The following is a 27,222-nucleotide window of genomic DNA, read 5'->3' as shown; positions in this document are numbered from 1 at the left end:
TTCAATCAACGTTTTATATTTCTTACGTTTTGTCATTCATGGATTTAATCTGGATGATTACCTACCTATTCCATATGACTTCAGTGCAGTTGGTTTCATGCTGCAAAACCTAAGTTGTTGCACAAACACATTGTTGTTTAGGTATGCAGCAAATTTCAGAAATGCAGTAAAATAACTGAATCCATGAATTCCTTACATTATGAACAAATACAACACCTCAGTGTAGCCCACAGGAGGATGCCATTGTTTCCAGACTATGAAATTAGTATTTTTAATTCATTTGTGGGATGTCAGTATCACTGGCTGGGCCCAGCATTTATTACCCATCACTAGCTGCTTTTTGAGAACGTAGCACTGAGCTGCCTTCTTGAATTGCTGTAGCCCATGGACTGTACATAGACCCACAACGTTGTTAGGGAGGGAATTCCAGGATTTTGATGCAGCAACACAAAAGACGACGTAATATATTTCCAAGTCAAGAGGGTGAGAGGGTTGGAAGGAAACTTGCAATGGGTGGTGCTCCCACGTATCTGCTGCACCTGCACTTCTAGATGGAAATGGTTGTGGGTTTGGAAGGTGCTGACTGAAGAACTTGGGTGAGTCTCTGCAGTGCATCATGCAGATGGTACACTACTGCTATTGATAGTCGGTGTTGGAAGGAATGAATGTTTGTGGATGTGGTGTCAATCAAACAGGCTGGTGTCAAGCTTCGAGTGTTTGTTGTAGCTGCACTAATCCAGGCAAGTGCAGGATATTTCATCACATCCCGACACAGAATCCTTATACCAGTGCAAGGAGAGAGTTTAACTTGGAAACCTGTGGATTCTCCATCATGGACAATTCCTTTGGATTGTGCTTAAGAAATGGAATTTCCTGCTAAATAATTCCTCTCAGCTTGGAACCCTCCGTAAGTCTCCTTTAAAATCAAATTCTTCTGAGTGTTCTGATAAAATTAAATAGAATAGTTAATCAGAAAATGTTTCACTATTAAATACATGGTCTCACTTCTCAGTAACATAACATCAGATCCAATGCTTATGTCACAAACAGTTATATCAACTGTTTCAACTTAGGAAATTGTGGCAGCCAATTACATGAAATTATCGTCACCTACTTCCCGAATATATGAGTGTCTGGGCTCTCTATTTTTCAGCATCAAACTTCCCAATTCCAATGAGCTGTTACTCCAATGTAGTCTTATCGGAAATTTCCTGTCATGTGGTGAAGAGTGAAAATAGCGCAACAATACTCCCTTGTGTTGAAAGTGATATGCCCTCTGCTGGCAGCCCCACACCACTGCACATGGGTGTTGGAGGGTGAAAACTCTCAAGGATTCAGTCAGAGATGGAGAGAGGGAGAGCATCAGGTCACAGCACCATCCAAACAATCAGCACAAACAATAAAGAAATACACTCAGAGACAAACACGGAGACATACACACAAGGCTGGTATACAGAGGGTTACAATTGGGCTTGAGGTCCCTTGTTGTGGAACATGCATATATGGAGAAATGTTGTGCTCCCTCTGCAATGTGGAAATGATTTGTCTTTGCACAATATTCCTGACATTAAAAAGAGTGCACCAGACCTGAAAGGTTAACTATTGAGTTTTCTTCACAAATGCTGCCAGACTTGCTGAGCTTTTCCAGCACCTTCTCTTTTTGCTTCTGATTTATAACATCGGCAATACTTTCAGTTTTTATTTTGCAATGTCAGAGAACACAGACTTTGATATTTTCTCCCAAACAAAATCTGCTGTTTGCGAATTGATGTGGAATGTCCAGTGGAGGGTGGCATTTTATCATTTTAAACTCAAGGTGGATAGACAGAGAAAAAGTGAGGACAAACAGGATTCAGTCCCAAGACAACAGAGACAGCATTGCACAGAGATACTGATATGGAGATACACACAGATGAAGAAGAGACAGCGAGAAAGGGAGAGTGTGAGAAAAAGACAGACAGGGAGAAATGACACAAAGAGAAAGAGTGAGAGGATGGAGAAACAGGGTCAGAGAGAGAAGGACAGACAAAGAGAAGGAGAGAGAGAAAGACAGATAGAGACGGAGAGAGAGAGAACGATCGACAGGGTGGGAGAAAGGACAAGAGACTGGGAGAAAGAAGGACAGAAATTGAGAGAGACAACGTAAACTCCAACAGACACAAAAAGGAGTTAAGACATGGTCAGATTGAAGGGATAATACTCACTATTCCATTGTTCCCAGCTCTCTCGATAGTTTCTCACACGCATTCTCACCTCAGGTTTGCTTCTGCCTGGAAATGTATCAGCATGTCTCCATATTTGTCATAGAGTCATATTTGTACAGCACAGGAACAGACCCTTTGATCTAACTCGCCCATGGCGACCAGATATCCTAAATTAATCTTGTCCTATTGGCCAGCACTTGGCCTATGTCCCTCCGAATCTATCCTGTTCGTATTCCCATCCAGATGCCTTTTAAATGTCATTTGTATCTGCCTCCATCATTCCCTCTGGTAGCTTGTTCAATACACACACCATCCTCTGCATGACAGAGCTGCCCCTTCAGTTCCTTATAAATCTTTTTCATTTCAACTTGAGCCTGTGTCTGAGTTTGAACTACCCTGCCTTGGGGAAAACAAGTTTGTTATTCATCGTGTCCTTAGAAAATCACTCATGATTTTCTAAACCATTATGAAGTCATCCATCAGCCTCCGATGCTCCAGGGAAAATTACCCCAGCCTATTCAGCCTCCTCCCTACACCGCAAACATTCCAAACCTCGTAATACCCTTGTAAATCTTTCAGAAACCTTTCATTTTTCACAACATCCGTTCCTATAGCAGGGAGATGAGAATTGCATGCAATGGACGAATCAATTTCATATACAGCCACAAAATAACCTCCCAACTCCTTATATCGCCAAAATATCTGGCCCCAAATTTTCACTCCCCTCCCAAAATTTATGCCCTATCTCAAAATATTTTGCACTCCCAAATATTTGCCTCACTATGTATGCCCCCCACCCCCATCCCGTGAATGGTTTACTACCACAAATATTGTGCTGAGCTTGATTCCCTGCGGCCAGAGGTAAAGGAGACTGTGTGCACTGACTGCTTTAAGGCACAGCAAGATCCCAATGCCAGAATTACAGAAGCTTCACCTCACAATGGGTGTCCTTTGGGCTCCTTATTAAATGTCCTGGTCCTGTCCATTTCCCCAGGATTTGCCACAGTATGGCCCCATTGAGTATTCTTCCTGTGGAGACCACGTCTCGGCCCTGTCTCACACTCTGTGTCCTGTGCTCTCCTCTTCCAATTGTCTCTCTCCCTCTTACAACAGCCCCTCCCTCCTCACCCTCCCCCAAATGTCACCATCGAGCAGCACTCCACTCAGTTTCTTCAGCCCTATCCCTGCTGACCACTCTCTCCCTCAGGAACTCAGGGGCATGGTAACTGCCCCCTCTCACCTTCCCCTCGAAGACTCACCACCCCTCAGTCTCTGCACCACATCCTCCAGCTAACTCGCCATTTGACTGACCAAATTAATTCAAATCAAGATCCCCGTCTGCAGTCATCCTGAGCACACTCTCAAAGAGAATGTTACTTCGTACCCCTTCTTCTCCACCGCCCCAGTTTGGATAACAATGTGTGTAAAACCTGGGTGAGATTGGAGGGAAAGGTGGATCCCACTGAATCAAGGTAAAATGGATGGCTGGAAAATGGAAAGCCTTCAAAAATGAGATAACAAGGTTCCAGAGACAGTATACGGCGTTTCGGGCATAAGCCCTTCATCAGGAAGCACGAAACGTCGAATTTCCTGTTCCTTGGATGCTGCCTGACCTGCTGCGCTTTTCCAGCAACACATTTTCAGCTCTGATCTCCAGCATCTGCAGACCTCACTTTCTCCTCCAGAGACAGTATATTCCTGTTTGAGTGAAAGGAAAAGCTAGTAGACGTAGGGAATGCTGGATGATGAGAGAAATTGATGTTTTGGTTAAGAAAAAGAAGGAAACATATGTGAGGGATAGACAGGAGAAATCAGGTGAATCTTTAGAAGAGTAGAAAGGCAGTAGGAGTATACTTAAGAAGGAAATCAGGAGGACAAAAAGGGGACATGAGATAGCTTTGGCAAATAGTGCCAAGGATAATCCAAAGGGTTCTTATAAACACATTAAGGGCAAAAGAGTAAATGGGGAGAGAATATGGCCCCTCAAAGATCAGCAAAGCAGCCTATGTGTGGAACCGCAGGAGATGGCGGAAGATATTAGACATGTATTTTGCATCAGTTTTTACTGTGGAGAATGGCATGGAAGATACAGAATGTAAGGAAATAGATGGTGACATCTTGAAAATTGCCCACATTAAAGAGGAGGAGGTGCTGGATGTCTTGAAATGTATAAAATTGGTAAATCCCAGGACCTGATCAGGTGTATCGTAGAACTCTGTGAAAAGCTAGGGACGCGATTGCTGGGCCCCTTGCTGAGTGAGGTACCACAAGACTGGAGGTTGGCTAACGCGGTGCCACTGTTTTAGCAAGGTGGTAAGGAAAAGCCAGGGAACTATAGACCTGTGTGACTGACATCAGTGCTGGGCAAGTTGTTGTCCTGAGGGAAAGGACTTACATGCATTTGGAAAGGCAAGGACTGATTAGGGATAGTCGGCATGGCTTTGTGCATAGGAAATCATGTCTCATGAACTCGATAGAGTTTATTGAAGTAACAAAGAGGATTGATGAGGACAGAGTGATGGACATGATCTATATGTACTTCTGTAAGGCGCTCAACAGGCTCCCCATGGGAAGCTGATGAGCAAGGTTAGATCTCATGTAATACAGTGAGAACTAATCATTTGGATACAGAACTGGCTCGAACGTAGAATAAAGAGGTTGTTGGTGGAGGTTTGCTTTTCAGACTGGAGACCTGTGACTAGTGGAATGTCACATGGGTCGGTACTGGGTCCACTACTTTTTGTCATTTTTTATAAATGATTTGTATGTAAACATAGGAGGGGGGACAGTTAGTAAGTTTGCAAATGAAACAAAAATTGGAGGTGTAATGGACAGTGAAGAAGGTAAACTCAGAGTACAACGGGATCATGTTCAAATGGGCCAATGGGTTGAGTGCTGGGAAAAGGAGTTTAATTTACATAAATGTGAGGTGCTGCATTTTGGAAAAGCAAATCATAGCAAGATTTATACACTTAATGGTAAGGACCTAGGGAGTGTTGCTCAATAAAGAGACCTTGGAGTGCAGGTTCATAGTTCCTTGAAAGTAAAGTTGCAGTGAGATAGGATAGTGAAGAATGCTTTCCTTTTTTTAGTTAGTATTGAGTATAGGAATTGGGAGGTTATGTTACAGCTGTACAGGACATTGATTAGGCCATTTTTCGAATATCATCTGCAATTCTGGTCTCCTTCCTGTCGGAAGGATGTTGTGAAACTTGAAAGGGTTCAGAAAAGATGGACAAGGATTTAGCCATGGTTGGAGAGTTTGAGCTAGCGGGAGAGGCTGAACAGACAGGTGATGTTTTCTCTGAAGCATCATAGACTGAAAGGTGACCTTACAGAAGTTTATGAAGTCATGAGGGGCATGGATAGGATAAATAGAGAAAGTTTTCTATCTGGGGTTGGGGAGTCCAGAACGAGCGAGCATAGGTTTAGAGTGAGAGCGGAAAAGATAGAAAAGGGACCTAAGGGGCAACTTTTTCACGCATACGATTACACGTGTATGGAATGAGCTGCCAGAGAACGTAGTCAAAGCTGGTACATTTAAAATGCATCTAAATGGGTATATGAATAGGAAGGGTTTAGTGGGATATGGGCCAGTACTCTCAAATGGGACTAGATGAGGTTTGGATATTTGGATGGCATGGATGAATTGGACCAAAGGGTCTGTTTCCATGCTGTACATCTCAATGACTCTATAACTGTATAGTACCCTGTGTCACTGAGTCCAAGATTTCCCAATGCTGCCTCCCCAGTCACTGGGACAGAGCAGAGGGCTCATGGAGGAAAAAAAAGTGAAGGCGGCATGGTGGCTCAGTGGTTATCACAGCTGCCTCACATTATGTGAGACCCAGGTTAGATTCTAGCCTCAGGCGACTTTCTGTGTGGAGTTTGCATATTCTCCCTGTGTCTGCATGGCTTTCCTCCTACAATCCAAAGATGGGCAGGTCAGGTGAGTTGGCCATGCTAAATTACCCATAAGGTTTGTTGCATTAGTTAGAGGGAAATGGGTTTGGGTGGGTTACTCTCCGGGGTTGGTGATGACTTGTTGGGCCAAAGGGTCTATTGCCACAATGTAGAGAATGGAATCTAATCTAAAATGCAAGGGGAAAACGATGGAAGGACAGAGAAAGGGAGGGAGTGAGAGAAAGGTAGACGGAGATCGCGAGATAGAGAGTGAAATCCTTCGGGACGAAACAGAATGTCAGCAGGTATGGGAAGAAAGTGGGGATAGAGGGATGGAAAACGCAGGAAAAGAAAGAAAGTAGGGAAGATGGAGAGAAATCCCAGGGACAGGCATAGGATAGGAACAGACAGATATTTGCAAAAAACAGAGAGGTAGAGCTGAGAGAGTGGGTGTGCCACTGCAATGCAGATAAAATGGTCGACAGACAAGAACAGTAAGATCCTACAGAGCTGAGACAAAGATGCAGAGAGATGAACAAAGATATTGATTTTGGAAATATTGAACAATTAAGCATTCCTTTAAAAAAAATGGTGAGGTGACAACCAAGCAGAGAAATGTAAGAAGGGAATTCGCAGGGCAATGTGAACAGGATGGAGGTGTGCAGAATATGGAGAGGTAGATTGAAGGAAAGACGTGGGAGAGACAGCTGGGAACGTGGAAGTAAAGATAGAGGGAATCAGTGAAATCTGTGGGGTTAGACTATGCAGCAGCCCCTTTGCTATCTTTTTGCCCCTTTAACTCACCCTTTCCATAGCTTGTCCCTTATGGTATAAATCCCAGAGACAGCCTGAACCCCACAACTGATTTCTCCTTGTGTTAATGAAGGACAAGGAGACAGCTCTTGTCTGACAATTCCTCATAGCAGAATAATTTGATTCTCTCTATCACTGTATTGTCAGAGTTTCAGGTCCCAATTCAAACATTGAATCAGTCATGATCCTATTCAATGGTAGAGCAGGCTCGAGACGCTGATTGGCTGCTTCTATTCCTATTTTGGATGGTCGTATGTCCTCAATGTAATCTTCCAGCTCTTGGCTATGATGAGACAGGACTGATCTGAAGAGTGATCCATCGTCTGAGAGTTTCAGAGTGAATCAGCCTTTCCGGATTAGACTTCCAGGCTCTGTGTGAGAAGTGAAATCCGCTTGATTCTCCCTTTAGTCTCTCACTGCAAGGTGGAGCAGGCCAGTCACAGGGAAACAAATAGTGGGCCCAATGTGCTCTCTCCACCAGCACAGTTTGGGAAGGACACATGGAGAGACTATTTCCTTCACTGGCTTCCCGTGGCCTCCCTTCTGGCTCGAGCAGGCCTAATGGCCTTGCTCATGGTTCCTATTGAATTGAAGTGAAGACTGGCTATAATTGTGTTGTACAGGGTGTGCCCCCTGAAGTGAGGTTGGTCAGCTCAGTTGGATGGAGAGTTAGTTTGCAATGGAGAGTGATGCCAACAGTGTGGGTTCAATTCCCACAACCAGCTGGGGTTACCATTGTGGGAGATTAAAGATGTGGGAGGGGGTGTTGGCGGGGAGATGGAGGGGAAGGGGAACACTACTCAAACAGTCGCAGGATTCTTGCAGCATACTTAAGGCTAAGATTTTAACGAATATAGAGGTTTTTGCTTACAAAATAGTTTTAAACTAAGAAATAACTTTAAAGTGTTATAGTTGACCACAAAAGAAACAGTAGGGGCATTTCACAATACAGCTTATAGTTTGATAAGAGAAACTGCATAAAAGAACCAAGCTGTAACAAACAAGGAACAAAGAATGTAGACATACAAGGACAGCAGGATGGCCAGATAAGAAAATAACGAGAGAGGAAAAAAACAAGTGGGGTAATCGGCTAATGATAGGATGGGAAGAGGGAGGCGTGATTCCGCAACTTGCAAACTCAATAAGAATGCTTACATGCTTTGCTTTCGTGTGCATTTTTTGCTTTATTGCAGAGGCGTCCGGTACTTGCAAGGCCGTAATAAATTGTTCTTGTTTCCAAGGCTTTGTCTCAGGCTGATGTGTGAGTGAGTTCTGTTTCTCACACCATGAAGGATTCTCCTTCTCAACTTCTCCCCTCCCCTGGGGCACGCTGACCCTCGGATCCTACAGCCACGGTATGAAATGGTGTTAGACCAAACAGGTGAACGGTTACATTGAGGGGACTGAGTGTGAAAGGTTCTTGTCCCAATGGAACAGGGATCGTCATAAGATGGAACAGCAGAAGGAAGTGATTCACTCCCAAAGTCTGCTCCACCTTTCACTCAGACCATGGTTGATCTGATCATTCTCAACCCAACTTTCCTTTCCCCATCCCCATACCCCGCTGTCCTCCCCCCACCCCATTACTGAATAAAATCCCTGTCCTTCACGTTGGAAGATCACATTCCCAGTTCTCCAAGAGGACACTTATTCTGAACACTTATTATTCACAAAAATAAATGTCCAGGGAGATTTTCCAAAACAGTGAAATCTTTTGATTGTCTGCACAATAAGTTAAATAAGAAGGGTTGTTTTACCTACCTGCTGTTAGTTGTGTCGAAGGGTGAACGGATGGGAACCGTTATCTCTGCTTTAATCCCACAGGAGCTCCAGGGATTCACCTCCAGGGGGCGGCACCCAAGCGGGACCGCAATCCCTATTGGCCGGTACCATGACATTGACAGGGCCCTTACCCAATCGGAGGCAGCGGTGGAGTCGATTCCCGCCCTTCAGGTTTTCCAAGCGCGGCCGTTTAACCGACACTGCGCGAGGGTGGGTCTTGCGCATGCGTAACATTTCAAACCGGGACCCGCGTGACGGCCGTTGGTTAGTCTTCCCTGGGATTTCGGCTGGACTGGACGCAGAGAGCTTGTTTAAAACAAAAATCCGTCCCGTGACGGTATTAAAATCAAAAACACTGTTAATGTTCGGATATAGACTGTGGGGGAGGGAACACCAACCAGCTTATGTTCCCCGGGCAGGGACGGACGGACTGATGGAGGCAGGGAGGGCAGAAATGCCCCACAGACACACAATCAGAACTTAGTGGAAAAGCCCAGCGGATCTGGCGGAGTTCACGTTTTAGGTGGAGAGATTCTTCCTCAGAAGTGGAGGTGGTTACTGCAGATGCTGAGGGTTAGAGTGGTGCCGAGGAGCGTGGGACATTCTGATGAAGGCCTTTTGTCCGAAATGTTTATTTTCATGCCAGGCGGACGCTGTCTGAGCTGCTGTTGCGTTTCCAGCACCAACTCTGATCCTTCCTCAAAGGTACCTTTGGCCCAACCCCTCTGTGCTGATCGGACTCCGGATTGGCCGGAACCACGGCGATTGACAGGTTACTTGACCATTCGGATCCCGAGATAGTGCTAACCCCCGCCCTGAGGGATCCTGCGCAGGCTCGAGGCGCTGCTGTTGATCTGAGTCTGCGCGGAGGCGGGGCGTCTGGCTTCCAGGAAGTGCACACGCGTGGTGTTTAAACCCGGAACTGGGAATGTCTTCTGCGTGGTTTCGGCTGAGCGGACTGAGTATTATCATCCTTCCAATGAGGGTGAGAAAACATCTTTGATATTAGTTAACAAATTAACTGTGTACACATTGGGTAGGAGATCACACAATTCCCGGCGAGGGGAGGAGCTCGATGAAATCAATAGTCATAATTGTACAGCTCAGAAACAGACCCTTGGTCCGGCTCGTCCATGTCAACCAGATATCCTATATTAATCTAGTCCAATTTGCCAGCGCTTCGTCCATATTCATCTAAACCCGTATTCATTTTTTCCATTTTTAAATGTTGTAATGATAGCCACCTCCTCTGGCAGCTTATTCCACATATGCATCACCTTCTGCGTGAAAAAGCTTCCCCTCAATCCCTTTTAAATCTTTCCCATTTGTCCTTAAACCGCTATCTTCTAGTTTTGGACTCCTCCACCCTCAGACCCTGTCTATTTAACCTATTTATGTTCCTCATGACTTTATTAAACTTCTAAAAAGTCATCCTCAGCCTCAGGCGCTCAAGGGAAAACAGGTCCAGCCTATTCAGATTCTTCCCCATAGCTCAAACCCTCCAACCCTAGCAAAATCCTTCTAAATCTCTTCTGAACACTTTCAAGTCTGAAAGAATAAGAACAAAGTCACACTGCACACAAATAGGCTATTTGGTTAATCCTCGGGTAAAAAATGAGGTCTGCAGATGCTGGTTAATCCATCTATCCCGTCCGGATTTCCTAAACTGAACTAGATGAACTAGCTGAAGTATCCCTCTGAACCTTTTCCTTTCGGGTGACATGGTGGCTCAATGGTTAGCATTGCCTCACAGCACCAGGGTCCCAGATTTGATTCTACCTTTGACCGACTGTGTGGAGTTCGTATATTGTCCCCCTGTCTGTGTGGGTTTCCGCTTGGGGCTCCAGTTTCCTCCCACAGTCCAAAAATGTGCAAGTTAGGTAAATTGGCCATGCTAAGTAACCCATAGTATTCAGGGGCCTATAGGTATGGTAGCCATGAGATATGCAAGTTTACAGGAATTGGGTAGGGGATGTGGCTGGGTGGATCAGTGTCAACTCGTTGAGCCGAATGGCCTGGTCCCACAATGAAGAGATCCAATCCAATTACTTGTCCAGTTTATGTTGCAATCAGATGTAACAGGACACCAGAACTGGATCTGATGCATCGTAGGATTTTGCATGAAGTGAGAGGAGAAATTATGGGGGCACTAGCCAGAAGATTACACTCTTCCCTGCAATCTGATGAGTACCAGGAGATTGTAGGATTGTTAGCATGGCAATCTTTTATTTTTCTAAAAAGAGTTGTAAAGTTAATCCTGTCTTGTCTGTTTAATTCCAGAGAAACCTCTGGCAACAATTATTTGGGATAAAGCTTGTAGTCAGGCTGATAAAGGCGGGTTGGTTAGGAAAAATCATGGTGAAATTGTGCAGAACTAACTTGCTGATGTTTTTTGATGAAGTAACAAAGTGCTGATGAGGGCAATCTACATGAATTTCGTGAAGGTACCACGCAACAGACTTGAGGAAGGTTGTCATTCATGGTACAACAGGGAGGGGCAACATGGATACAACATTAACTATGTGATGGGAAAGAGAGAGAGTGACGGCTAATGGATATTTTTTGAGTTCGAGGAAAGTTTGGGATAGAGCTCGCAGGATGTCAATGTTGGGAACAGCATGTTCCGGGGAGGAGGAAGAGCAAGGCTATGTAAGGGATCCTTGGATAACAAGGGAGAGTGTGAATTTAGTCCAAGGGTGAAAAAGAAGCATATGGAAGGTTTTAGAAAGCTAAAATTGGGTCACACCTGTGATGAATATAAAAAAGCAGAAAGAATCCAAGCAGGGAATTAAGAGAGCAAGAAGATGCTGTGAAATGATTTCAGCAATTGGGGTTAAAGAGTATCGCAAGAGTATTCTACACATTTATTAATAAGAGGATAACTGGGGAGAAGGTAGGACCACTCCAGGATAAAGGAGGGAGCATTCATTGGTATTCTCCAGGAGAAGGATATGGTGGATAGTGAGATTAATGCGGAGAATGCAAACATGCTAAGGCATACTGAGACCAAGAAAGAAGTGTTCGATCTCTTGATGAGCATTAAGGTGAAGGAGTCTCCAGAGCCTGATGGTTTCTACCTCAGAGGAAAGAGAGCAGATTGCTCAGGCCTTGATGAGCTTTGCATCCTTGCTAGCCATTGGACAGCTCCTGGAAGACTGGCAAGTAGCAAATGTTGTTTTTCTGTTCAAGAAGGGAGACAGGGATAATCCAAGAAACTATAGACCAGTGAGTTTCTGATCAGTGGTTGGGAAGCTGTTCAAGAGAATACTTAGAATGTATGTGCTTTTGGAAAAGCGTGGCCTAATTAGGGACAATCAGTATGGTTTTGTGTGTAGGTCATGTCTTACTCACTTGGTTGAACTTTTTGAGTAGGTGACAAAGGTAATTGATGTGGATAGAGCAGTGGATGTTGTTTACATGCTTTTTAATAAGGCTTTTTTAACAAGGTCCCTCATGGTAGGTTCATCTAGTAGATTAAGATGCATGGGATCCACTATGACTTGGTTGCTTGGATTCAGAGTTGGCTGGCCCGTCGAAGGCAGAGGGTAGTAGTGGAATAGTATTTTTGTGGCCAGAGGTCCACGACCTGTGGTGATCTGCACAAATCTGTACTGAGAATTGTACTGTTTATGATACATATGAATGATTTGTATGAAAATGTAGTTGGGTGGGTTCGTAACTTTGCAGTTAACAAAAACATTGTTGGAATTGTGGATAGTGCAGAAGATTGTCAAAGGCTACAATGGAACATAGATCAGTAGAAAATGTAGGCAGAGAAATGGCAGGTGGAGTTTAATCTGGGTAATTGTGTGGTGCTGATCTTTGGGAGATCAATTGTTAATGAAAAGCATGCAGTTAATGCCAGGACATTGAGTACACTGATGTACAGAGTTGAAGTCCATAGTTCCCTGTAGGTGGCCATGCAGGTGGGTATGGTGGTAAGAAGACATATGACATGCTTCCGTTGTTGGTTAGGGAATTGAAACAAGACTCGGGATGTATGTTGCAGCTTCATAAGATCTTGGTTAAGTCACAGTTAATGTTGCATTTGGCTTTAGAGTGGGTGCAGTAGAGGTTTACCAGGATGCTGCCTGAATTAGAGGGTATGAGCTCTCAGGAGATGCTTGAAACACTTGGATTGTTTTCTGTGGAGTGCTGGAGGCTGAGGGGTGACTTGAGAGAAGTCTGCAGCCCGATCTGCTGTGCTTTTCCGCACTGCACTCTCAACTACAAAAGTTAGTTGTTTGGATAGGCTTGACAGTAATAATCTTTATTCCAGAATTGAAATGTCTAATACAGAGAGGCATGCATGTAATGTGAGGGGAAAGTTCAAAGAAGATGTGGGGAAAAAGGTTTTTAGAGAGTGGTAGGCGTTTGTAACATGCTGCCAGGGATGGTGTTAGAGGCAGATACAATGGGAGCGTTTGAGATTATAAGATAAGCACATGAATTTGCCAGGACTGGTCAGATATGGAGCAAAGGTAGGCAGAAGGGATTAGTTTAATTTGGTGTCATGTCTGATACAGCACAGTTGGCCTAAGGCCCCATTGCTGTACTGTATTGTTCTATGGTCCGATGGTGAGAGACTCTGTGCAAATTTCCATTAAATGCCTAGTGCAATTTAATGTCTGTCACTTCAAAGCAGCTACTAAAGTAGCACTATTGCAGCACAGTGGTACTGCCTCTCTCTCAAAACAGAAAGGAACACAGTTAATGGTAGGGCCTTGGGGATTACAGTTGAAGAGGTAGACCTTGAGGTTCCTTGAAAGTGGTAGACTGGCTAGTGAGGAAAGCATTTGGCACGCTTGCCTTCATTATTCAGAATATTGAGTACAGGAGTTGGGACATCATGTTACAGCTGTACAAGACAATGGTAAGGGCACATGTGGAGTACTGGGTACAATTGTGTTTGCCTGCTTTATGGCGGATATTATTAAATTGGAAGTGTGTAAAAATAATTACGAGGATGTCACAGAGATTAGAAGGTTTAAGTTATAAGGTGAAAATGGATAGGCTGAAATGTTGGAGGCTCAGGGGTGACCTTTATGGAGGTTTACCAAATCATGAGGGGCATATCCAAAGTCTTTTCTCTCGCTTAGGGGATCGAAAGATATTAGTTCAAGTTGAGAGGGGAAAGATTTCAAAGAGACCTGATGATATATACATGAAAACAGACCCCTCGGTTCAACTCGTCCTTCCTCACTCTCCTATCGAGCTGTGACTCCACTTTCAAGGAACTATGAACCTGCACTCCAAGGTCTCTTTGTTAAGCAACACTTACCATTAAGTGTTATTAAGACCCATCCTGATTTGCTTTTCCAAAATGCAGCACCTCACATTTATCTAAATTAAACTCCACCCCTTGGCCCAATGGCCCATACTCTATGGTAACCATCTTTGCTGTTCACTGCCCCTCCAATTTTGGTGGTGTTTGCAAAGTTAAGAACCATACCTCCCATGTTCATATCCAAGTCACTTGTATAAATGATGACAAACAGTGGATCCAGCACTGATCCTTGTGGCTCGCCTGGTCACAGGCTTCCAGTCTGACAATCAATTCTCCATCTCCGCCCTTTGTCTTCTACCTTCAAGCTATTTGTGTATCCAAATAATTCTCCTTCTATTCAGTGTGATCTATCCTTGCTAACCAGTCCACCATGAGGACCTTTGTCGAACATCTTACTGACGTCCAAAGATCATGTACATTACTCTGCCCTCATCAATGCTCTGTGATTCTTCAACAAAACTCAATCAACTTAGTCAGACTGTATTTTGCACGCACAAAGCCAAGTTAACGATCCCTAATCAGTCCTTCTTTTCCAAATACAATACATCCAAATACTCAGGATTCCCCCCCCACCCCCCCAACAACTTGTCCACGACTCATGACAGGCTCACTGGTCTATTCTAGAGCTAACTGTAGTTGCACTGACGTGGAGGAAAGTTGAATAGGTAATCTTAATATTTTCAAAAACCTTTCAATTTTTTTTATTTCAGGGCATCATCATTTGAGAAGGTGTAATGCTGCCATGGGTGAAGGTTTGAGTAAGAGAGAAAATTAGATATTTTCAACAATAATGGGAATAGACACAAGGTATTTTCTGAGTGAAAAATGTTTTCTCCTCTCGAAAAAGGCTGCTGAACTTAAGCAAAAAGTTGACATAGCACGAGGCAATTGGCTAGGTACTAAGCAGGATGAGTGAAGGAAGTGGCCATTTAGAATAAGCTTGTCTATCAATTGGCCCAATGACTGGAATAAATGTAGACTTCTGTCCCAGCTGTAGAGACACTTCCCTCTGCACCAATAGACCCAAGAACAACATTGCTTATTTATCATTCTGTCCATTTCCAAGATGTTCTCAATAGCCTCTATTAGTCATTCATTCCAAATACAGATGAATGATTCTGAAAGGAGTTGCTCTTTCACTCGGGCCATTTTTTACCCGTGAGCCCAGTAGCAACAGCAACTGTGGGAGAGAAAAGGTCTCAGGCTGGAAAAGCATCAGGCCTATATGAACCTCCCTTCTTTAGGTCAGGCTGGGATTTGGACGTGAGGTGCAGCAGTGCTTGAGGCTGCGGAGCAATGAGAGGTGAGTGAGGGCCAGGAGGCCACCTGGGTAGGTGAAGGCAAGAAGCTGAGATTTGGCGAGCAGGGGGAGGCTGCGAGGTAGTGAGTGGTTGAGTATGACTGTCCATGTACAGCCATCTGAAGGAGAGCTGTTGATGTGGTGCTGTGGTTTTTCTGTGTCACTGGAGAGAAGGAGGGCATCTCAATAGGGTTAGAGATTGGATGCATATAGAAACATAGGAATAGGAGTGTGTGCTGTGGGTGAGAGGAAAGATTAGGAGCCGGAGTAAGCGATTGAGAACTGGTAACTCCTTTTCAGTTAACTTCTTACATTTGTGGCAAATCAACTGTTTAGTTATGATACATAGAGAGGAAAAATGTATGATCTGTGTCAGTTGAGAGTGGTTTACTGATCTCTGAGAATAAACAGGCATATGGTGTGGATGTGTTGCTTGTGGCAACAGTCTTCTGTTCAAGTGTTGGGTCCCTCTTCCTCTTGGTGTTTCTCCATCTTCTTGGTGAGGACTGTTCCTGTCGCCAAGCACTAATTTGACTGAGCAACAGTGAAATGACAGCAAATTCCTTCCAAGCTTTCATGGTGGATGACTTGGAAGGAATCTTGCAGATGGTTCCGTGCATTTGATGCCCTTGTCCTTCACGATGACAGAGGTTAGAGGTTTAGAAGGTACTGTCTAAGGAGCCTAGATGAGTTATTGCAGTGTTTCTTGTCAATGGTGAAGGTACTGCCATTCAGTGTTGGTTGTGAAGGGAGTGAATTTTGAAGGTGGTGGATGGCGTGAAACATGTGATATTGGTTTGACCTGTCACATGTCAAACTTTTTCAGTGTTGCTCATCCAGGCAAGTTCCATAACATTCGTGACTTGTGCCTTGTGGATGGTGGATGCTTTCTACATCTAATCTGTCTATCTCTTTAAGAACATTATAACATAGTCGATTCTTCTAATCTTCAGAGAAAACATGCCCAGTCTCCTCAATCGCTAATTTATAGGACAGTCCCACCAACCCAGCAATCAGTTTAGAGAACATCCCTATACTCCTTCTTAGGTAAATAGGCAGGAGGACCAGAAGTGTACACAGTACTCCAGGTGAGATCTCACCTGTACAAAGGAAACCAACAGCTAACGCAAAATTTGCCTTCTGAATTGTTTTGTGCACTGTCATGCTAACGTTCAGTACCTTGTGAACTGTACCTTGTGAACAGTATCTTGGTCCTTCTAGACCTCAATATTTTCAAACTTTTACCATTTTAAGAAATGGTCTGCATTATCAGGCCTCCAACCTTGTACTTACTCACATTCTCTTCCATCTCCCATGCTCTTCTTTATTCACTCGGCCTATTTAAGTCTACCTGAAGCCTCTTGGCACTTTCCTCAATATTTGCAATCTCACGAAATTTTATGTCATCTGCAAACTTGGAAATATTACAATCAGTCCCCAGAACAGGGCCCCAATCACTGATCCTTCTGGTCACACCTTGGCAACCTGAGAATGACTCTTTCAATATGAACTTATTAAATAGTGGCACGGCTTGAAGAACCAATTGGCTTCTTGCTTGTATTTGCTATGGCATTGTCAGGACCATGTGTCGATTTACAATGAGATAACTGGAGTATGGGGTGGGTGGTTTTAATTAAAGATCCAAGGGAAAGTAGCACCAACATTGAACTCTTCATGTTGAGTTCAGAGTGAAATCAGCTGATTATTGAAACAGTTCTTGATCCTTGTCCACTTTCAAATTTTTTTCCTTAATCGATTCAGTTGCTGCTCACAGGTTTATTGAAGGTGAAAATAAAATCTGCACCAATTTATTCAATAGTAATTGCCAAAGTCATGAAATGGTATTTGGAAATTGTTGTAATGATAATATAGCTAACATTGAGAACTGCTATCTCTTTGTTCTAGGTGAAGGTATTCAGCAGAAACACAAGGAAATACTCCAGGTACAAACTGAAAAGCTGTGTGATCACTATCCGAAGAAACAAGTTTCCAGCTGGTTGATCGATATGCTGAGTTAATGCTAATCGCTAATGTACGAAATTGGACATTTAGAGAAGATGAACATCTGGTAAGAGGCTGAGTCCGTGAAGAGTGTAGAGAGAAACATCCCTGGAGAGAACTGGACAAAACACAAACTGATCAGTTGTCCAAGAGCAGGTTTTTTTTTCTCCCCAGAGAACTTCCACAGCTGGGAGTGTGGTAGCAGTGATTGGGGACCCAGGGACTGGAAAAACAACAATGGTAGAAAAGACTGATTGGGCCACTGGGAAAATATACCCAGAATTTTTATCTGTTTTCCGTTTTAAATTTCGGGATTTGTATGCTATTCACTCAGGAATGCTGGAGCAGTATCCTTATTTTGGGAATGATATGGGAGAGGTCTGGAAGAACCCAGAGGGATTGCTCTTTATATTTGATGGTTTGTAAGAAATCAAATACAGTATCGATTTTTCTGATGGTCTTAAAAGTAGACCCTCAGTTCATGTGCACTGATTCTGAATGCTGGTGTGACAGTGTCTGACATTGTGTACACTCTAATCCAGCATAAGCTGCTCCCGGGATGTTCAGTGCTCGTGGCCAGCTGTCCCATTTAATGGAAATAGCTGAGATCATGTCTGGGCTGAAATCCTGCGATTTGTTGGTGATGAGCGGAATGAATATTTCAACAGGCTTTTTGAAGATCAGATGATGGCAGCCGCTGTTTTCAAACAAGTGAAGGGGAACAAGATCCTATGTACCATGGTCTACAACGTTTTGTACTACTGGATCCTCGATCTGTTACTGAGTCCCTTTTTCACATAACAAGACAGGAAGCTGCAGCAACTTCCCAAGATTATCACCCAACTATATTTTTACTATAGTTACAACGTTGTGAAAAACCATGGCTGAGAGATTGAAGACCCCTGTGTTGTGTAACTGAAGCTTGGTGAGATGGCTTTCACAGGATTCTGAAGAGGAAGGTTGTGTTCAGGAATGTAATTCTTGTCTGTTTTCCTAATGGAACTATTGGAGAGAGATGATTCTGTGCACTGGGTGGTTAACACATTCCCACACCTCGCCAGCCAAGAGTTTGTCGCTGCCTTTGCCCCAGATCCCAGGGACATTTGAAGCTCTGCAGTGAAGCCCATAGCAAGGAAAACGAGCTTGATGGATTGAGGCTGGCTCCTGGTGGATAGTGGAATGTCAGTGAATTCTATGACACAATTAACCACCTCAACGTGCAAGACAATTCTGAAGGATTCCAATATCTGGCTCCTGAATGCCAAGTATTGAGTTAATGCTATGCTGGTTCTTAAATCCTTTCTGAATCTTCTCTAGTAAAGTAGTATCCTTCCTGTAGCCAGAACTGCCAGATGGGAGGGTTGTGTTGTCTCATTTTAACAGAGATTGGAATTAAAGAAGGAACAGAAATAGAGCAAATTTTCCAGTCGTGATCATTAATATCTTGGACAGTATTTCCGATAAGGGATTTAGAGTGAACTGAGGGGGATTGAGAGATTTTACAGGTGACGGTACATTTGTATAGATCTCTAGGTCTCTTCTCGAAACACTACCCAGGGCTCCACCATTAACTGATTAAATCCTGCCCTTGTTTACTGTACAAAAATGCAATAAACTCCATCTGCCACTCCTCAGCCTGTTTTCCCAATTGATCATGATCCCTTTGTAGTCTCAGATAACTTCGTTCACTATTGAGCATACTAACAAAGAGAGTGGTGTAAGGAAGGGGCTGAGCACTATTTCTGAAGCACTAGCATGGGCAGTAGTATCAACAGGACAAGGATATGCGATGGGGTGGGGAGCATGATAGGCATCGGAGTCTGTGAGCTTATACATGCAATTGACAAGGAGGCAATTGTCTGAAATGAGACAGGAGAAAGGTACCATAGAAGGTCCATTGAAAAAAGGGCATTTGTGGAAACTGAAAATAGGTCAATGAATTTGCTCCATATCCAGCTGATTGAAGGGGATGGCGTAAAGACAGTAATGAAAGTACTGGCTGGAGCAAGGTAGCTGAGTAAGACCGGAACAAAAACAAATACACACAGGCAGCCAGACCAATGCGTCCTACACCAACACCAAGTGGGGATGCTCCAGTGTTTATACCCAGCACCCTCACAAACACCCCTTACAACAGCACATGAGCAGTGATTTTTTTTTTCATTTCTGGATCAGAACTGTTATTTAACAGTTGACTGTGTCAATGAGCTGAAATGAATCAAGTCCAAATAGGGCACTGGGACCCACAAGAGGTGGTTGAAGGAAGCTGAAAGGGAAAGGGATTGATGGGTCCTTCTCAGGGAAGATCGCAAGCTCTGATAATTTTATCCTGCTCCTTTTAACTGAGCTTTATACCAGTTAGAGAAAGGTCAACATGGACAAGAATGTGAGTGAACTTTAACACAAACACACAAAACTTACTCTCAGTCTGACTGCACCCCTTCATCAGTCTTGACAAGCCCTTGAACTGACTATCTCCTGACCCAAACTGACTAGTTTTGACTAACCTCAGGAACCTGCCACCCTCTGCATCCACCACCCTCTTAACCTGCCACTGTAGCCACTTACCTCACCCACATGCCCACCTTGCCCTTTTGTGAACTCACTCACAAGATGTGAGCATTTAGCATCCATCCCTAGCTGCCCTGAGGAGATTAGTAGTGTTCTGCATTTTCGAACTGTTGCAGTCCATTCACTCATTTGCTGATTCACTTGTTCATTCAGGCAGACACTCAGACACACGTGCCAAAATGAGTTTTGTCTTCTGCTTCCCTTGAACCTACAGCGTATCAACAAAGATGTCCAAGGGATGCTAGACGTCTCACTTCTGGAGAAGCCAGGCTTAAACGACACTCCTAGAAATACCAAATAACATCCAGGAATGGAAACGTTTGAGCAGTTGGCACTCCATTGATTATTGCTTTGCAGAAAATCCAAGTATTTAATAAATGACAAAAGAGGTAATTTGCAAAATAAGCAAAGGTGAAGTGTGGTAAAAACATCTTCACTGAGCTAGCAGCCCTATTTGGTGTATGAACTATGTTGTCTGGGAATATGGTGAAGGCAGGTTCAATCGAGGCATTCAACAAGGCATTTGATGATCATTTGGCTAGAAATGATGTGCAATGATATGGGGGGAGAAAAGGAGGCTATTAACACTAGTAATGATGCTCATAGAGAAGGCAGTGCAGGCACAATGGGCCAAATGGTCTCTTCCTGCACTTCTGTGATTCTGCGTGATATCAGATTTCAACACAGCATAAAACCAGTGATAGTGAATTGACAGCCAGTCCACTTTGTTCTTGTTTCTCTGTTCCATTGGCTTGGGAACTTGAAATTTCATTGAAAGTGAAATTGGGTGAGGTATATCTCCAGTGATGGGTCTTGAGTCAAATATCATTGTTACTTGCCATTTATTAATTACAGTAGAACCTTCCAATTTGTCCTGGTAAATTGTATTTTTACATCAAAGAAGATTTTATTTGACTTTTTCTTGTTTCCTGTAATATTCAAGACACAAACTTTGCATATGTTTTGGTTTGACTGTATATGTTTCTCGCTACCTTTGTTTAGTCTCCAGAGTAATGACCCAGAAGATTCAGAAATAAAATTACATCTGTGGTTGAGAGGAAACCGAACTGCAGAATACAGGGACTGGAGTAAGTAACAGAATGTGAGATGTTTATAATGGCTAGATGTCTGACAATGTACACTTAATAAAATGTGTGCAAGTTTAAGCATATCAGGAATGACATTAATAGCAAACAGTGGAAGTGAATTTGGAAAAAAGTGGAGAGGTAAATTAGATGGCATCATATTTGCCAGCTTTTCCAGGCCCACCCAGTAATCAAACTCTGAATTGATTGAACCTAAACCGGCTGTGCATGGTACAGAAGAATTGGGCAATCTCCTGTATTCTGTGTCTGTACTAGTGAAAGGACTGTGTGAGACTGAGGAATACAAACTGTAAAATGCACACACTGCAGGAGGTACCAGACTTTGTGGCATTGTGTTTGACATTGTCAGACAATGTACTGTATCAGCAACGATTAAAAAGCACTGCATTTCTAAATATCAACAATACTTTATTCACAGTACTCAGTGAGAATGATAAATTTGGTACATTGCAATTAATAAAAATGGTATAGTATTGGTATTGTTAAATAAGGTGCACTTTTGTTAGAATTGATAATCGTACAAATATACTCCAATCAGTAACATTATTCTGTAAAGACTGTACGTAGTTGCAGTATCCTTGTCCATACTGAATTTTATTCATGCTATCTTTCCTGCTTTCCATTATTTCCCTTGTTTGATCCAATTTAGCATTAATGGTGTCCGTGACAGATTCTGGGACCTAGGACCTCATCTCTGCTCTCACGGCACACTGATCAGTGATGGACCTGGCCCAAAGTGATGATAAATTGGGTCATTTCTGTAGCTCTGGGGATTCCAAACTGTAAAATATAGATTCTGAGGTAAGTTCCAGATTGTGTGATTATAAGAAATGAATATCTGGCACAGTGTGATGACAACTGACAGTAATTATTTCATTAACAACAGTGCATTATTTTTAGACCCCGTAATGACTTATTAATTAAGCTGCCCGTTATTTGTGTTAGTGATTGTGTATTTTGAAACAAAGTACTTAACCAGCAGAAGTAGTCATGGCATTAAACACTGTGACAATTCTTATCAGCAAAATTGTCAATAATAATCATTTTGTACATTAATAGTTCTATTACACATTAACAATAATTAGCTTGTTGCTAGTACCAGTGTGTTTAATAAATTCCATAGTACTCATGTCAGTGACCGTAATTAAAATATTTTAAATATTCCACATTAAAGGGACACTGTACATTATTATGGTCAGTGATAGTGTTGTAAAATGTTATACATTGTATGTCATTAAGACATGAGTCCATAAGTAGTAACAGGCCATTCAGCTCCTTTAGCCGCCTTTGACATTCAATAAGATCATGGCTGATTTCCACTTTTCTGCCCTTTCTTCATAATCCTTGATTCCCCGACTGCATCATTGAAGTTTGCATCATACGTAGGGTGTTTAGAAATGCGTTTGACATGCTTGTCTTCGTTGCTTAGCCTTTTGAGTAGAGGGGTTCAGAAGTTGTGCAGAATATTGGTGAGGCCTCTGCTGGAATGATGTGTCTGTGTATGCTAGCCCAGTTATAGGAAGAATATTATTAAGCTGGAGATGGTTCAGAAGAGATTTACTAGGCTTTTGCGTAGTATGGAAGGCTTCAGTTATAAAGAAAGGTTAGAATTTTTTCACTGGATCATAGGAAGTTGAGAAGTGACCTGACAGAATTTCATAAGATAATGAATTAATTTGTAGTTTTTTTTCACCAAGGATGGGGGATTTTGAGACTCGGGTGCATATTTTTCAGGGAGAAGAGATATTTTATGAAGACTTAAGAACAACTTTTTTTCCCACAGAGGGTGGTTCACATGTAGAATGAATTTCCTGAGGAAGTGATGGATGTGGGTACAATTGCAATGTTTAAAAGACATTTGGATGGGTAGATGAATAAGGAATGTTTGGAGGGATGTGGGCCAGGAGCATGCAGATGGGGCTAGTTTAGTCTGGGATTATGTTTGGCATGGACTGGTTGGACTGAAGGGTCTCTTACCATGAGGGATGACTGTGATTCTGCCTCCACAGCTCTTTATGGCATGGAATTCCAAAGACAACCCTCAGAGAGGACATTTCTCCTCATCTCTGCCTTAGAATAAAGAGGTGCTAATTTAAGACTGTCCTATGGTTCTAGACTTTCCCATGAGGGGAAACCTCCTGTCAGTATTTACCCTGTCAGGTCCATTAAGAATCTGGAATGTTTCCATGAGATCACCTCTCATTTTTCTAAATTGCAGTAAATAGTGTCCCAGCCTGTTAAACCTTTTGTTTTTAAGACAATCTCTCCATATTATAGATCATCCAAGTGAATCTTCTCTGAACCGCATCCAATGAAATGAAATCTTTCCTGAAAGGAAGCAAAGCTGCTCACAGTACTCCCAATGTAGTCTCATCAGCATCTTGTGCAGCTGCAGTAAGACTTCCTGACTCCTGTATGTCAACCAACTTGAAATTAGATCAAACATTCCATTAACATTATCCCTGTTTGCTAGCTTTGTGTTTCCTGCGCAAGCTCCCTTCAGTTTTTGTTTTACAGCTTTCTGCAGCTTTTCCCTATTTAAATAATACTGATCTATTGTTTTCCTTCCAAAATGAACATGTTTATTTGTATTGGAGTGCTCATGGCAGATTTCATGTCTGCTTCACTTTAATTTCAATTTTCCATTTCTTTCCTCTCTCTCCATCCCTAAACCCAAGCCTGTCAAATGCTGGCCTCTCAAATTCTGGTGCTCATGATCTTGTTTCTGCTGTCACTACAAATCAGTCACTAACGTTTCTGAAGCTGATCAGTAATAAACTGGAAGGTTCAGGAGTGGAAATGTTGACACCAAACTGAAAAACGCAGGCAATAAGGGGTGGGGGGGGGGGAGAGAGAAAGAGAGAGAGAAGTACTGGGCATTCATTCATAACAACTGGGTGGCTACAGTTGTAGATTAATATTTGAGCCACATCATTTGCATCATTGGACCTGTCACTGTAAGAAAGAATGCCATTCAAACGGTGCCAGCTTCCTTACAAAGACCTGCAAAGTTTTATTTGTCTTCCTTCTCGCTGTCAATTTACACGTTTTGCTTTTAAGAAAATAATCCAATGCTGTCTTGAATGCCTGATTTGTATCGACCTCACCATGCCCACAGGCAGAACATTCCAGATTCTAGCCATTTAATGCAGAAAATAATTTCCATATGTTGCCATTGCTTCTTTTACCACTTACCTGAAATAAATACTTTCTGGTTCTCTATTCTTTCGCCAATGGGAATGCTTTTACCCATGTATTCTAAGTTAATGGATGCACTAAGTTCTGAAAATATTTTTGCTGTCTACTTAATTTTAGAATTGGTTACCTTCACTATGCACAGAATAATCAAGAAAATTGAAATATTCCTTTGAATTCAATCTGATGAGATTTAAGGAAAGTATTAATGTAACCTTTGACCTGGCCCTCAGTAATGACATTTCAAAGTTTTCTCCTGTTGGTAATGCAGACATTTTCTGCATTTAATTCAAATATTAACTCACCCTGATTTTAACATTTTTGAGGTTGGAGAACTAAAGCAGTTTGTTCTGTAAGTGGGACTAAGAGCTAAATATAAATCCTAGTACATGTTTCTATATCCTTGTGTACTTGATTGACACCACATCTGCATGTATCCCCAGTCCCTCCATCATCGATGCTCAGTAGCAGCAGTGTGAATTATCTACAAGATTCGCTGGAAAAGTTAATCAAAGATCCTTTGACAGTAGCTCTCAATCCGTGACCACTTCCATCTAGAAGGATAAGTGCAGCAGATACATAGGAGCACCACCCTTGAAAATTCTACTCGAAACCACTCACCATCCTGAGTTGGAAATATCACTGTCAGTGAGTGAAAATCCTGGAATTCCCTCCCTAAGATATTGTGGGTCAACCCACAATGGACAGTTAGACTGCGGCGATTCAAAAAGCTCATCCCCATGTTTTGAAGGTGACAACTGGGAATGAGCAATAAATGCTGGCCCAGCCAGCAATGCCAATTCCCATGACTGAAAACAGAGAAAAGCTCCATTGGGAATTGTGATTTATTGCTCTTGATGTCAGGGAAGGCACTGCTTGAGTTCTGATGGAATGGTCCCAGGCTTCTCATTGTCATCTATGTCAGTCAGGCCTGGGAACATTCCACCTGCTGCTTCTCTTCACTTTACTGGAACAGAATATCCCATATTTTCCAGTTATGTCTGTTTCAGAAATACTGCTGTTAATAAACTTTAGTTCTTGTTCTTTCTTTGTCTCCCCTAGGGTATGTGCTGCTGCCTTCTCAGAGCTTTGTGCTGAGAAACTTGCCCTTGCTTTCAGTACAAACCAGTCACTGATGGAGTTGTCCATCTCATTAAACATCTTCACCAACAATTCTGTCCCCTCATTTTTGCATGGTGTACAAACTGCACAGTCTGCAATGGATCAAGTGAGTGTTTATGAGCTGCTTTAGTATTAAAAATTCAATATAGATTATGTTCAATACACTTCTATATTTATTATTGAGCACTAACCCCAGTCTCTCCATTATTTACACGGTGTTTCCATCTCTTTAGTTTCTGTTTAATCTTCAATATGTTTCAGATTGTGAGGAAATGGAGTTCACTCCAAATGGGAAGTCGCTCCGATCCAGACCGAGAGGGACTGTGTGAATCTTGGAAGTTATAGCATCACTACTGTCGTTATTTGAATATTTTTCGCTGATTCTGCACCCCACCCCACCCTTCCTTCAACCGGCTGTGTTCAAGGTTGAAATTCTATTGACGATTTCCCAGTCTCCACTTGAGCTAAGGTCATCTCTCATTGTGAGGTCAGAGGGCCCAGTCATAGAGTCATTAGACTCAGGGACTCAGCACTCAGTGTGGCTTCTACAGGATATCTTTGCCTCATTGTGACCTGCTGGGGACATACATTGGCATCAAGGAGCCAGAGTTGGACTCTGTCTGGGCTGCAATGGAACAGTGACAGTTACACTCAATATTCGTGTGTCTGTGGGGTAGATTACTCCAGGTTCCTGCTCAGTACCTTACGCAGTAAGGAAGGTTTAGATTACTTACAGTAGTGGAAACAGGCCCTTCGGCCCAACAAGTCCACACCGACCCTCCGAAAAGCAACCCACCCAAACCTATTCCCCAACATTTAACCCTTCACCTAATACTACAGGCAATTTAGCATGGCCAATTCACCTAACCTGCACATTTTTGGACTGTGGGAGGAAATCGGAGCACCCGGAGGAAACCCATGCAGACACTGGGAGAACGTGCAAACTCCACACAGACAGTTCCCTGAGGTGGGAATTGAACCCGGGTCTATGGCGCTATGAGGCAGTAGTGCAAACCACTGTGCCGCCATGTGAATCTGTGTCAGAGTGAAAGGGGACTGTGCCTCTCACTTGAGATGGACTCCCCTTCCAATAACATCCACTCTCTGGATTCACTCAGAGTGACAGCTTTGTTTTGGATATTCCTCGAATTGGACTTCACAATCAAGCAGCTCCAGAGAGAGAGAAAACTAAAGGATAAGCTTGAGCATGGAACATTGAGCACAAAACCTCAGCTTCCTGGGTAACTGCAGGAGTAAATTCTCAGAGTGACAGAACGTTCCTATACTTTGTTAGGATGATCTCCTCACTCTGTTGCATTATGTTGAAGTATTTGCAGTATTGCTTTTTCTTTTGAAGAGAATATTCCATCAGTGATAGTATAGTGTCTGGAAATGGCAGAATCCAAGCATGAATGAGAACCAGATATTAAAACAAAACATTCTGATCACGCATTTTGTCAAAAGATGTGTGGTCTTAATACAGGAACCGGTTGTAAAAGACAACATGCCAGTGACAATCAGACAACCGTGCAGAATAAAAACTAAGAACTGTGGATGCTGTAAATAAGAAACAAAAATAGTAGTTGCTGGAAAAGTGCAGCAAGTCTGGCAGCATCTGTGGAGGGAAATCAGTTCTGACGATGGGTCACTCTACCCGAATCGTTCACACTGATTTCTCTCAACAAATGCTGCCAGACTTGCTGAGCTTTTCCGAAAATATTTAGTTTTGTTTCAGAAGACAATGCAGGCTCACTGAGCCTTCACTGGTGATGGTGTCTCTTACTGGAGCATTGCTTTACTTTCAGGGATTCACAACTTGTTTGATATTTGGTGTCTTAACCTATTTACAGATACAACGGATAACGGGTTGGCTGGCCAGACTAGAATTTTTGTCCAACCCTAATTGCTCAGAGTGTAATTAAGAGTTGCTGTGTATCT

General features: G+C 42.9%; 2 long non-coding RNA genes across 3 annotated transcripts; one reads left to right on the top strand and one right to left on the bottom strand.

Moving 5' to 3' along the window:
- On the bottom strand, nt 1-9,428 carry LOC132814778 (uncharacterized). The gene is made up of 4 exons (XR_009644489.1): nt 8,682-9,428; nt 8,076-8,264; nt 2,205-2,270; nt 1-943 (listed from the first exon to the last, which is right to left on the bottom strand). It is a non-coding gene; the product is annotated as an uncharacterized LOC132814778 (long non-coding RNA).
- LOC132814777 (uncharacterized) lies at nt 8,955-26,861 on the top strand. Of its 2 annotated transcripts, none has more exons than XR_009644487.1 (6): nt 8,955-9,687; nt 17,195-17,357; nt 20,864-20,949; nt 21,617-21,768; nt 25,225-25,390; nt 25,546-26,861. It is a non-coding gene; the product is annotated as an uncharacterized LOC132814777 (long non-coding RNA). The 2 variants fall into 2 exon arrangements; XR_009644488.1 differs by having other exon boundaries at nt 8,956-9,687; nt 17,195-17,232.
- The last annotated feature ends 361 nt before the right edge of the window (nt 26,862-27,222 follow it).

The sequence above is a fragment of the Hemiscyllium ocellatum genome, unplaced genomic scaffold (assembly GCF_020745735.1).
Source record: "Hemiscyllium ocellatum isolate sHemOce1 unplaced genomic scaffold, sHemOce1.pat.X.cur. scaffold_910_pat_ctg1, whole genome shotgun sequence".
Classification (NCBI taxonomy): Eukaryota; Metazoa; Chordata; class Chondrichthyes; order Orectolobiformes; family Hemiscylliidae; genus Hemiscyllium; species Hemiscyllium ocellatum.
This window is presented reverse-complemented; position numbering and strand designations above follow the sequence as displayed.